The 14,218-nt window shown below is 42.3% G+C and overlaps 1 protein-coding gene across 2 annotated transcripts in view; it reads left to right on the top strand.

Annotated features, from left to right (window-relative positions):
• Window positions 1-10,705: 10,705 nt before the first annotated feature.
• LOC114603976 (broad substrate specificity ATP-binding cassette transporter ABCG2-like) overlaps window positions 10,706-14,218 on the top strand; it is a 29,354-nt gene continuing 25,841 nt past the window's right edge. The window contains exon 1 of one of the 2 annotated variants that reach the window (XM_028743591.2): window positions 10,706-10,939. The gene's annotated coding sequence lies outside the window, so the exon portion shown is untranslated. The remainder of the gene's footprint in view (window positions 10,940-14,218) is intronic. The other variant, XM_028743590.2, reaches the window with a different exon arrangement.

The raw sequence follows: 14,218 nt of genomic DNA, 5'->3' as shown, positions 1-14,218 counted from the left end.
AGATGGATTTCCCCTAAATTGATTTCTGAACTTTCAATTTTATTGCTATTCATGTTTTTATACTGCATTTTATGCTGCTTTTACAATTAAGTGTTTTAAATTTTTTGTTAGCCACCCTGAGCCTGGTTTTTGAACCGGGAAGGGTGGGATATAAACACAAATTTTTTATTATTATTATTATTATTATTATTATTATTATTATTATTATTATTATTATTATTTTGTTGTTGTTGTTGTTGTTGTTGTTATATAGGGAGGGTGCCATATCTTAGTTGTGGAGCATGCAGAAATCTCCAGTTAAAAAAGATCGGTGGAATCGGCCCCTTGCCTGAAGTCTTCATGATCTGCTTGGGAGATTTATAGAAAATTCTGGACTTTTGTTTATTAGATTTATAATCATAAGGTCTCAGGGTGGTTCACGGAATAAAATACAGGATAAAAACAAGTAAATGAGTAGAACAAAACAGCAAAACAGTAACCCCTCACCCTTCCCACAGACACATTTAAAATGCTGCATAATATTAATCAGTCCAAGTCCTGGCTGAAGAGGAACATTTTCGCCTGGCTCCTAAAAATATATAATGAAGGCACCAGGTGAATCTCCCTGGGGAGAGCATTCCACAAAAAAGGAGCCACTACAGGAAAACGGCCTGTTCTCGTGTTGCCACCCTCTGGACCTCAGATAGAGGAGACACACAAAGAAGGGCCTCAGAGGATGAACGCACAGTCTGGGACAATTTATATGGGGAGAGGCAGCCCTTCAGGCTAGGTTGACAAGTCAAACGATTGGCTCAAGTCTGGTTCCTATGACATTAGATAAAGGTAAAGGGACCCCTGACCATTAGGTCCAGTCATGGCCGACTCTGGGGTTGCGGTGCTCATCTCGCTTTATTGGCCGAGGGGCCGGCGTACAGCTTCCGGGTCATGTGGCCAGCATGACTAAGCCGCTTCTGGCGAACCAGAGCAGCGCATGGAAACGCCGTTTACCTTCCTGCCGTAGCGGTACCTATTTACTTGCACTTTGATGTGCTTTCAAACTGCTAGGTTGGCAGGAGCAGGGACTGAGCAATGGGAGCTCACCCTGTTGCAGGGATTTGAACTGCCGACCTTCTGCTCAGCAAGCCCTAGGCTCTGTGGTTTAACCTCTGTGGTTTAACCCACAGCGCCACCCATGTCCCATGACATTGGATACCTTTTGAGTAAATCATGTGTGTCTTCAGTTAACAAATCCTTTCGGGAAAGTCTGGCAGAGCTGTGCAAGTTTCAGGCTGCAGGAGAAGAGAAGACAGAATATGCTTACAGTCTTTTAGGCAAGAGGATCCATTACCTAGAGGGGTGGTAGGTTGAACAGCTGAGGCAAATAGCAGAGTCCATTGCGAGTCTCAGCAGTAAATGTTATACTGGATGTTGAACCACAAATCCCTTGCCAGGATCTTTTTTTCTGCAGCAGCCAGAAGCGTCAGCCAAATGGGCCTGTAATTGAAGTCAACAGTCTTCAAAAGCATGTCATGGTGACCTGTATCACCCATGGGACACAGCCAGGGAAATGGGCTGCACTTCATTGCTTTCGGAATGAACTCAAGTTTATGCAACATGGGTTTCAGGAGTTGCAGTGAAAAGTTCAGACCAACAGCATTGGCACAGAAGCCAAATAGCTCTTGCTCTCGTGGCAGGTGCAGTGACCCATAAATGGATCTGTATCGTTTCCAAAATGCTCCTGTCAGAAGACACCACTGGCTATGACACACTTGGAAAAGCACCTGCCCCATCTTGTCACACATACTTTAGTAAGGCGGTTTTTCCAGGCAAGGCTGAAGGCAATCATTTCTTTCAGTGTGGATTTATTGGCTGAACTTGAATGAGGGGTCTTACTGTATGCACCATGAGTGCAAAAGGGATATGTTGCTTCTGCTCTGGAAGTGCAAAATATCGAAGCACAGGCATATAATAAGTTGTCTACTCATCTCCTTGATATACTTTTTGACTGAAAAGGAAAACTGATGAAACCTGCGGCAAAGTTGTGGACACTCAAAGACACACTGCGGGGGAGGGGAGTTAGTGTCTTAATGTTTAATCCACTGAACTTTCTTGTAACTGGCGAGAATTGGTTTTTCAATGCCATCCTATTTGGGTTATGTTTTTGGATTACTTACATTCCAGGTACTAGGCATGGGGAAAACGAGAAGTTGTTCCCCTTCACTATTTATAAAGTTAGCTTTTCCGAAGGTGTTTGCAAAGTTTCACAATGAGACATTTGTAGTCCAGTAGAAGAGCAGCTTGGGTGATCCAGAGATCAGTTTCATCCTTGCACACTTGTCCATTCATTGTCTTTTTGCACACACTGCCCATTAGTCAGTATATGTAGATACGCAATTTCCACTGGAGTTAAAACAAAACAAAAAACCTCCCATTCATTCCAGTGGGAGGCTTTTCCACATGCAAACTGCAGGTGCAGAGGGCCTGATCAGAATCAAAACTCTTTTTTTAAAAAAAATATCTTTTATTAATTTTCCAACACAAATACACAATATTTTCCATATTTTCACGAATTTAACTCTTTTTGGACTTCCTTCAGCTTCTCTGACAATCATCCATTTTTACCTCTCAGTTACGCATTTCTTCTGTTTTTTATTGCCATTAGTCTTCCCTCCCACCATCTATTTCTCTTTAACAATATATCTCAGCTTTCACAGTGCTTCTTTAAAGCCCACTAGCGTTGTTTGCACTTCAAATGTACTTTTCAGATATTCAACAAATTTTCCCCAGTCCTCGAACTTTTGGTCTCGAAGACATCTGATTTTCCCTGTTAGTTTGTCCAGTTCTGCATAATCCATTAATTTCATTCTCCATTCTTCTTTCGTTGGTAGTTCCTCTTGCTTCCATTTCTGGGCCAGTAATATTCTTGCTTGCTTTTAGGGATTACAGGAAAGGAAATAAGAAGAAAGGACCATAAGCTCTTCCAATACGCGATCAGAATCAAAACTCTTAACACAGGTGGGCCTTTGCTTAAATTTTTAAGCATTTCCATTTTCACAGAAACACCCATGGTTCTTAATGTTATTAACAACAATAATGTTAAATAGCATGGCCCATTGGTATGAGGCGGTTTCCTATGTTCCTATGATTTGGGCCAGGCTTCATGGGCCTCACCCTTACTGAGGTAAGATGGTCAACCTGCATTTGGGCTTACACCACTGGACTGCAGGAAGGCTCTCACATTTTTAAAATAACACTTTAAAAAGCTCTCACTTTTTATAAATACAGGACTTTTTTCTGACTAAAACAGCTCCTAGGAATCCTTGAAACTGCATTGTGTTGTGTGAGGAACAAAAATATTGCAGCGAGCACCCTTGTTTCCATATAAATAATAGCCCACAAGGGCTTTGTTTTGGGTAAACAGACTGCTTAGTAAAATACCAAATCCTTAAACAACCCATATATTTGGAGCATGACAGAGGTGAGAAGAAAAAGAGAAGTCTCGAATGTAAGAATATTTTGATTTGTTTGCAAACATGCCTTGTATTGTTGTGTGCACTTTAGGGAAAAGGGACTGTGGTTCTGTGGTAGAAGCATCTGCTCTACGCACACTCCATGCTTATAAGTGCACTGGCCTGGGTCATGTGAGCCGGCAGGGAAAAGCTGGAGGACAGATAACTGTTTTCTAAGCACTGGAGAGCTGGAACAGATGGCCCTTCCCTCTGGGCATTGACAAGCATTCCTCTCAGAATACTCTTTCTATCTTGCTCCTACACAGCAGCTGAGGTGGAACAGAGCCAAATGCAAACAGACCAGTGCTTCACCAGTGGGGACTCTTTAAGTATACTTATCTGACTGTCAACACTATGCTCATCCACCAGCAAGAGAGGTGAGGGCTCTCCTGTCCAATCAGAGCTTTTGCCGCCTGCCCTGCCTCTTTCCTGCATCCCAGCCTTCGGGTGCCAAGCAAATATGGCTGCCTCAAGCCAAAATATACTTGAGAGGAGGAATGATGGAGAACAGGTTGTCTCCACATTAGCACCCATGGGCCTTTATTCTTTCTTTTTAAAAAAGAAATCCATAGGATTCCTTTTTATCTCTTAGGAGAGTAAAGGGAAAGGGATGTATTTGCTAATTCATCTAATAATTATTCTTTATTACAGGCAACTCCCAATTTATGCAGGGGTTATGTTCCAAGGCACCGTGTGTTTAAGTGAAATTGTGTATAGCTGAAGCACCATTGAAAAGGCCAAATCTACACCGTGATCAACTCCCGCCTGGAAACCAATGTCCCCACGTGTGGATCCAGAATTGGCCTCCGCAGTCACTTACGGACTGTGTTTATGGAAGACAATCTTACTTGGCTACGAGTGATCGCCGAAGAAGAAGAAGAAGATTATTAAGATTTGTATACTGCCCTTCATTCATAAATCTCAGGGTGGTTCACAACATAAAAATAAAACACGAGTAGCAACAGCACACAGTTCCAACAGGAGATAAAGCCTGCATGTAGTGGAAATGTGGGTTATCCAGAGAAAGTTAAGTCACAGATATGTTACACAGAAAGCAGTCAAATTCCTAGACATTTTATAAAGGTAAAGGTACCCCTGACCATTAGGTCCAGTCGCGGACGACTCTGGGGTTGCACGCTCATCTCGCTCTATAGGCCGAGGGAGCCGGTGTTTGTCCGCAGACAGCTTCTGGGTCATGTGGCCAGCACGACTAAGCCACTTCTGGCGAACCAGAACAGCGCACAGAAACACCGTTTACCTTCCCACCAGAGTGGTACCTATTTATCTACTTGAACTCTGTGCTTTAGAACTGCTAGGTTGGCAGGAGCAGGGACCGAACAATGGGAGCTCACCACGTCGTGGGGATTCAAACCGCTGACCTTCTGATCGGCAAGCCCTAGGCTCTGTGATTTAGATCACAGCACCACTCGCGTCCCATACACATTTTATAACCACCTTTAATTCTTTTAATTTCATTGGGACCAAGGGAAAGTTAGCTTTTCATTCACATGGATATAGCTCCCTCCGATAGGAAACATACCTTCTCTTGTGCTAGGGATCTGTACTAAGCAATAGTGTAGAAGGGAGGGGAAAACCCATCCCTTGTTCATAGTTCTCATGATACAGCACAGTAATCTTTCAACGCTCAGCAATATAAGAATAGATGCTTCCATCTAGCGGCTATAATGGGAACTGGGAATTTTGAGTTTCAGCCTTCAGCAGCAGCAGGTGGTGATAACATCAGGCTTTCCGACTGGTGGGGGTCACAATCCCTGTGTATACACTGGGTGGTATTCAACTCAGTGTTATTCAGAGTAGACCGACCAATGAAATAAAAGGGCCTAACTTAGCCATGCACATTAATTTCTTCTTTTTTTAAAAAAAGTTTTTATATTTTTCAAATTTATACATTTCATTAATTTTACAATCATTTTAACATTTCAAAGCTTGACTTCTTCCCCCCTTTCTGTAGTTCCTTAAATTTATTTTTTTATATCTTCTGCATATCCAAATTAATTTAATTTGCTCATTTAATTATCTACTTTAAATACAAACTCTTAAGTAACTGCAGGTTATTACAACAATCCTGCCAATGTTTTTTTATCTGATTGTACTTTATCTGAAAATTTCCAATAAACCATTATTTCCATTCTTTTATAAAATGTTTTGTTATCTTCTGCATATCCAAATTAATTTAATTTGCTCATTTAATTATCTACTTTAAATACAAACTCTTAAGTAACTGCAGGTTATTACAACAATCCTGCCAATGTTTTTTTATCTGATTGTACTCTATCTGAAAATTTCCAATAAACCATTATTTCCATTCTTTTATAAAATGTTTTGTTATCTTGATTTCTCATTCTTCCGGTGAGTTTCGCCATTTCTGCATGTTCCATAAGTTTTTGTATCCATTCTTCCTTTGCTGGGACTTCTGCTTCTTTCCATTTTGGGGCGAGAAGCATTCTTGCTGCTGTATGTAGTAGCATACCTAACTAAATTTCTATACAATTTAGGTAGTTCTGTCCCTATAATTCACAAAAACATACGTTATAAGAAAAATACTGCTCCCTTTCCCTTATGGGGTATCTAAGAGCCTGTAAAGAAGGCTGATCACCAAAGAATTGATGCTTTTGAATTATGGTGATGGAGGAGACTCTTGAGAGTCCCATGGACTGCAAGAAGAAGAGTCCCATGGACTGCAAACCTATCCATTCTGAAGGAAATCAGCCCTGAGTGCTCACTGGAAGGACAGATCCTGAAGCTGAGGCTCCAATACTTTGGCCACCTCATGAAAAGAGAAGACTCCCTGGAAAAGACCCTGATGTTGGGAAAGATGGAGGGCACAAGGAGAAGGGGACGACAGAGGACAAGATGGCTGGACAGTGTTCTCGAAGCTACCAGCATGAGTTTGACCAAACTGTGGGAGGCAGTGGAAGACAGGAGTGCCTGGCATGGTCCATGGGGTCACGAAGAGTCGGACACAACTAAATGACCAAACAACAACAAGAGCCCGTTTAGAGTCCTTGAGTAGGTCCTCTATTGGTAGGAGAAAAGAACAGAGGCCAACAAGAGAAAATTGAGAAGCAAGAAGAAGAAGAAGAAGAAGAAGAAGAAGAAGAAGAAGAAGAAGAAGAAGAAGAAGAAGAAGAAGAAGAGTTTGGATTTGATATCCTGCCTTTCACTCCCTTTAAGGAGTCTCAAAGCGGCTAACATTCTCTTTTCCCTTCCTCCCCCACAACAAACACTCTGTGAGGTGAGTGGGGCTGAGAGACTTCAGAGAAGTGTGACTGGCCCAAGGTCACCCAGCAGCTGCATGTGGAGGAGCGGAGACGCGAACCCGGCTAGTAAGCCTGATCTTTATTAACTGTTACAACAGGGTGTTCAGAACCACATGCAGGAGGGACCCAGAACAAGGGTGCGCAAACCCTAATATAGACTTTTGAAGTTGCCCACCCTTTAGCCGGAGACCACCCCCAAAACATCACACATATGTCACAGAAGGAGGTGGGCTACAGTAGAAATACATCACAAGGGGCCGTTTACAATACAAATCCTGTCTGGCAGGATACTGATAATGGTCACTTGATTGCTTCACCTGGGCAGCCTGGCCATTCCTCTTGAGATGCTAAATAGCTCACCCTATTCATATACCCTTAAGACAGGTAAGCAAAAGACAATGGAGAGTCTTTCCCATTTCCTTCCTCCTTGCAGAGAAATATCTGAAGTCAGTTTGGGAGAATCAAAGTGGTTTCAGGACTGCTCTCCTGTACTATTTCAGACACACGGTTCATATACTCATGTATGTGTTTGCCTTGTAGATTTATGAACATAGGATTTTTATATATGAGACCCTGGAATTCCTATAACACCTAATTTCTCTGTGTCTGCTCTGAGTAAAACTCAGCTGAATACCAGCCACTATACCTTGGAAAGTAATGGGTCGTTATGTGCCCAAAAGGTAATTAGGGCTTGTCCGCACAATACCTCTGAAGCACATTATTTCCCGCAAAGCAATCTGGGCGCTGTAGTTTACACCTCATAGCTTCCTGGAAATCTCTCCTCTCACCTCCCGCAACTCACCATGTTGTAGCTGCATCTGCTGTAGGTATTCCTCTCACAGACATGGTGGACCTTGATGGCTGGTCCCCACTGGAACTCATGGTGTGCATGATGAAGGTAGCTGATTGGGGCATTTTAGTGATTTCCACCTGGACACTGTTTCTGACTGCTGTCACATCAGTGGTGAGAAAAACTTCCGGCCTGAGCTTCTGCATGTATATTTGGAAGCAAGTCTGGGATAGCTCAGCTGGTAGAGCATGAGAGTCATGGGTTTGAGCCCAACATGGGGCAAAAGATCTCTGCATTGCAGGGGGTTGGACTAGATGACCCTTGTGACCCTTCTGATTCTATGTCCCACTGTGATCAAGAGGCTTTCTTCCCTAAAGCAACCTTCCCCTACCTGGTGCCTTCCAGATGTTTTGGATACAAGTCTCAATGTCCTGCCAATCTAAGGGCTTACCTTTATCACTTATCCTATTGCCCTGCTCTTTCCAGGCATAGGTAAAGGTAAAGGGACCCCTGACCATTATGTCCAGTCGTGGACGACTCTGGAGTTGCGGCGCTCATCTCGCTTTATTGGCCGAGGGAGCCAGCGTACAGCTTCCAGGTCATGTGGCCAGCATGACTAAGCCGCTTCTGGCGAACCAGAGCAGCACACGGAAACGCCGTTTACCTTCCCGCCAGAGCGGTACCTATTTATCTACTTGCACTTTGACGGGCTTTCAAACTGCTAGGTTGGCAGGAGCAGGGACCAAGCAACAGGAGCTCACCCCGTCGCAGGGATTCGAACCGCCAACCTTCTGATCGGCAAGTCCTAGGCTCTGTGGTTTAACCCACAGCACCACCCGCGTCCCTTTCCAGGCATAGGCTCCTGCATAAAAGTTCTGTGTCTGTGTTTTTTTGCCTCCGAACTTTCCCACCCCACCCCCCTATTTAGCGCTCAATTGTAGCAAGCACCAATTTGGGTTTTCTGCAGACTGCCATTTGCTCCGACTGAGCTTTAGAGAGTGGGTTTTTGCAGGGGGAAAGCTCTGGAGTGAAAAGGAAAAGGGGCTCTCGGATATGGAGCTTTAAAGTGTGGACTGTGCTTGAAAAGAGTGGAGGAAAGGAAGTGTGGATAAGCCCTAAGTCTATAAAACATTTTACATCAGCTGCAGCTTCCGAACACTCTTCAAGGGCAGCCCCACGCAGAACACATTGTGGTAATCTAAATGGGAAGTGGCTTCGGCATGCCTCAGGCTAGCTGGTACATAGGCACTTCATCCTCATCACGACTCTCAGATTGTTTTTCTTACTCATTGCTAACACCCAATGTTCACTTTCATAAGACACTCAGGATTTCCCCCCCAGTGAGTGTTATGCATTAAAGCTGCAGTCCTGGGAGCAGTTCCAACTGAACTCATTGGAGCTTACTTCTGAGTAGACATGTGTAGTACAGTGGTACCTCTGGTTACGAACTTAATTCGTTCCAGAGGTCTTAACCCGAAACCGTTCTTAACATGAGGTGCGCTTTTGCTAATGGGGTCTCCCACTGCTGCCACACGACTTCCACTCACATCCTGGAGCAAAGTTTGCAACCGGGAGCATCTACTTCCAGGTTAGCGGAGCTCGTTACCCGAAGCGTTCGTAAGGAGGATGGTACGTAACCCAAGCTTCCACTGTATAGTATTGCACTGTAAGGAGTCGTCTCTTAAAAGAGATTTATACTAAATAGTGTACCCTGATATGATTCTATACCTCCTATGTTAGGCTGGCCGACTTTTAAGAGCAGTATCTTGGCTTCAAATCTTATGCATTGTATGAAATTAGCATTTCATATAATGCTAATTGGTTGGCACTCAGAATAGTTTTCATAGCTCAGTCATGCCTTTCGAGGGAAAAAGCTGTTATACAATCATCATAAATGCCTGATGCAAAAGGTCAAACTTATATAACTAGCTATTGATGGGCACAATCCATTTTTATTACATGGCTGTATAGTTATGGTTATACAAGTGGCTGTCATGCATATCTAGCAAAAAAGAACGCTGCTTTATTAACAGGGAGAAGAATATCTTCAGTTCTTTTACAGAAAATCGTGCCTCTTTGTGACACATAAACGAAACTGGAATAACTGTTACTAATTCCATGAAGTACTCATAACTGAGGAGGGGATTTGATTATGTACAAAACAATATGAGAACCAAAACGCATTCATTCTTCAAAATTCACACTTCTCTGAATTTTGCAATCTAGTTCTCCAACCAATGTTTGCAGAACGGCATATGTCAGGGGTAAATGTGCATCAAAATGATGATAGTGAAGCTAACATGGAAAAAAGCATGATGTCAGGAGAACTTGCTTGCACAAATCTGTGACATTAGGAGAAAATTGCCTCTGATGTGGGACTACAATTCCCATCATCCATGCTGGCCGATGAGTTGTAGTCCAAAACATTTGGAGGAGCCCAGGTTGTTTTGCACATTCTGGAGGCCAGAGGCCTAGTTCATTTACTTCCATATGTTCCGGGTTCTGTCAATCCTATAATTGGCCCAGACTCCTTGGGATTTCAAAATTCCTTATTCATATGATCCTGGTCCTCTTACCTGCTCTGGGACATCCTGCTAGGTCCTCTTCCTGCTTATGCAGTGCATGGAGGAACGCTGGGATCTGTTGTTTTTGAGAGAGCATGTCACTCTTCTCTCTTGTCTGTCAAACCACAAACTCCATCTTGCAGAAGCTCCGTTGCAGCATTTGGGGAACATCAGCTCACTGTTCAAAGCATTGCTTATTCTCACCTGCTTCTGTTGGGCTCTAGCCCAATCACACGGGATCTGGGCACAGAGATGCAGGGAAAGAAGTCTGCATAAGCATCCTCAAGGAGGATGGTTATACATTCAGCCTTAATTTCCCCTTCACAGTTGCCGCCTTCCAGCCTGAGGACCTTCAGGCCATGTCTCGCTTGGGTCCTCCCGGCTTAGCAACAGGATGGAATTGGGTGAGTTATTGAATACCAGTAAGTTATTCCATGCATCCTGGGCTACTCCTGCGGCACTGTCAGCTCTCAGACAAGAGAAAGTGTGCCTCTGGGCTCGCCCTTCCCTAAGCAGACCTTTCACCCCTCCCTTAATTGCAGCTAGAAAGGGGAGGGGTGAGCTGCCTCCTTTACAAGGCCCTACAATGGGACTTGCCTGGGAGAGAGAGAGAGGAAGTGGGAGAACCTAGCTGGCTCTGTGGATTAGCGCTTTATGCTACAGAAAGTGGTCCCTTGGGTGTCCCAGTCAGGGGGAAGACTTTGCCTTCTTGCAAGCTGTTCAAAAGACTAGAATTGAAGCTTCACCGGACAGCGTTTCTTCAACCATCTCTAGCTTTTAATATCCTTATCTGCTGCTGCCTCTTACGCACAAAAGGTAAGTCCAAAGCTGACTTCTGAGAACAGTTCTCCAAAAAAGCTTTCTTGCTTTTTTAAATTTTATTTTAAATGTGGGGCTTTCCCCCCTCAAGCACACCCTGGGTGAAGAAGGGAGAATATTAACTATGAGCTATAGCTACACGACCGAAACAGAACAGGCGTGTTTCACAGCTGCTCCAAGCTGATAGCAATTGGAGCAATTTGGACCTGTTGCCTATTGCCTTTGCCGATTATTCCGATTGAAAGGTAGCTTTTAATCTGAGAACCGAGACCTAAAACCAGCCTCTAAGGCGGAAAGTGGCAAATACAGGAGGGATCCACTATGTTACTCAGAATGACGGGAATATAAAATGGGTGCAAATGAGTGTAATCTGGGCAGAAACAGAAGTCTTGGTGATTGAAACCTATTCAGTACTAATATGAACATTAGATGGATTTGTAATTTTTTAAATCTTGGATGCAAATGCCCCTGTGTTAGGGGACTAACAAATAGAATCATAACAGAAACTCTTGAATTGTGGATTCACAGTTCTTCAAAAAAATATGTGAGCCAAACAACAGCTATCCTTCAAAATCTGCGGTACTGTGAATTTTATGATGCACTTGTTCAACCAACAAAGAACATATTACATGTAGGGTAAAATGTGCATAGAAATGTATGTGCTGCTGACAACGGCAAAGAGAAATGTATTATGTTGCTGTAAATTATTTGCAAAATGTGCACCATAGGCAAAGTTGCTTTAAAATTTACTTTAAGAGAAATGCGCTCTAAAATGCTGATTATTTTTTGGTGAGGACTTTTCACATGAGAAATATGACAAAGAGTGGGGAAATCAGAGAAACAGAAATCGACAGGATTTATCTATTCTTTTAAGTATAGGAAACATTAGTATTTTTCTTTTTAATGGACTGATTCCAATTTCTTTAAAGTCAGAAAGTATTAAGCAACTTCCCTGGGAGACGACTAGCGCTTACCGTATCTAAATGTATCTTAAAAGTAAAATCAATGGGAAGGCAGCTAAGCAGCATAAGAGATATTATTCTCCCTGCTACCCTGAATTAGTTTAAGAATTTTTTGGCTAAATTATATCTGGTATATTGCAAGGGAAACAACTTGAATTTTCTTGGAAATGCAGGCTGCTTTCTCAATATTTATATATATTTTTTGTTGCTTAAATAATGTGGACACTAAAGTGTAGATTTAACTAGCTACCAGGAGTGTCATTTAAATGAGCTTTAGCATTTTTTAAAAGTTGGTAATTCAAACATAAACATTTCAGGAACTTTAAATGTATATTGAATTTGAAAACGACCCTTCTGTTTCCAATTCCCTGTAAACAACATTCAAAAGTAACACACACAAAACTAACAGCAATGCTCATGAACTGTTTGTAGGTTTCCCAAAGGAAACTGTTTGGCTGCTGGGCAAAGACAATGATAGATTGGATGGGCCTTTGGGCTCCTCCAGTGGTTCCTGAACTTTTTTTTCTGGGTCATGCTTTCAGAATAGAAATTTGCTCACCACACTGAATATTTTATTGATAAGAAATACATGGGGAAACAAAAACAAACAGCTCTTCGCAGTTCTTGATTCATAACATAGAACACAACTACTTTGTAATGTGATCGTGAGACACCCAGAAAGTATAAAACGATTATCTTTGAACTGTGCTACACTGAAATGTTTAAATGTTTATTTGGTTGCTCCTGTCGCACCATTTGAGAACAGCTTCCTTATATCCTATGCATGTTGACCCACATGTACCGTAAGTCCCACTGTTTTCAACGGGGCTTTCTCCCAAGAAAGTGTGCACAAGATTTCAGCCTGAAAAGCATTCTTAGTATTACATGAGAAAACTCCATTTAGCATTGCTCCTCACACCCCTAATATTAGATCCAAAATGTATCTGTAGTTTGGGCAGGTGTAGCAGTTTTTAATAGGCCATTTAAAATAGCTGAGAGCAGAACCTGTCCTGACTGCTGCTTCTGTATATTTTTAAAGGGAGAGGTGTTTTATGCTATTGAAATCTGATGTGCTATATGCGCGCATCATTCTTCTGGATGCTTGCGTTATGATTAGTGCAACGAAGTATGTGGTCCTTAGTTATGCAGGCTGCAGTCTTTTACGGTTTTGTCCCAGGGCAACCAAAGCAGTGCCTTCTCCAATATGCTGATTCTGGTCTCTGATATCCTCTGTTGAGGTTCTGCTGTTGACTTATAGTGGCGACAGTGAAGGTCTTTTCTGTGGAACCATCATTTCCCAAGGTTTTCAGGGCTTTATATGTCATTGACTAAGCCTTGAATTCAGACTAAAAACAAATGGGCAGCTGCTGATGACTGAAGGATAGAAGGGACTGTCAATCTCGGTTCTCTTAGTTCTGTATTTTTGTCCCGTTATTAAATTCAGTTCTTTATATTTTGCAGCAATTTGCGATCGGAAAAATCCTTATGGAAATTCACCTGCATTTTAGTGCAAATTTCTCCTTTAACAGCAGTTTTCACTAATGTACACATTTCATCATTGTTATGCACACTTTCTCCTAATAATACTCATTTTCCCCTAAAAAAAAAAGTTTGGTTGGAGCGCTGCATAGCAAATTTGGACAAGTGCAAATTTCGAAACTTTGTTTTGGTTGGATAGCTGTGTTTTGCTTGTCATCTTCATGAGTAGCCTTACATAGAGTGTGTTGAAATAACTGGGCATTTTCTCACTGATCCGCCACTCCCATTTCCATACGCATTTATTTCATTCACCCTAATTTCAGTCTCCTTTAGGCAGCAAACTTGCAGGCAGTGTCTATATTTCATATCTTACATAAAGCACTTCAGCGCCTTCACTACAATAAATTAATAATACTAGGGTACAGCATATTTTCTCAGTATTGGCACTATCCAGCAAACATTAGTCAATGAAAGCAGCAGGATAGGATTGATGACTAACATCTCTCAATGAACTTAATGGGACTGATTATTGCTATTTTGTGGGATTCGATTGCGTTCATACTGGAAATCTATGCTTCTGCAACTAAAATGGATTTAAGTGCCCTGATGCAACAAATCCGTGTTTTAAAAACGACCTTTTTGCAAGGAGGAGAGCGATGGGGAAACACGCTAAGAAGTCTGGGATACAGACTGATTTGCAAAAACTCATATAAGCTTTGTGCACACAAATTGGGATGAATGCTCGCTGCCATATAACCTCCCTGCAAACGGTGTTATTTCTTTCCTGGAATTCCTATGGAGAAATAACATTCACTGCATCAATATGACAAAATCT

This window comes from Podarcis muralis, chromosome 9 (assembly GCF_964188315.1).
Source record: "Podarcis muralis chromosome 9, rPodMur119.hap1.1, whole genome shotgun sequence".
Classification (NCBI taxonomy): domain Eukaryota; kingdom Metazoa; phylum Chordata; class Lepidosauria; order Squamata; family Lacertidae; genus Podarcis; species Podarcis muralis.
This window is presented reverse-complemented; position numbering and strand designations above follow the sequence as displayed.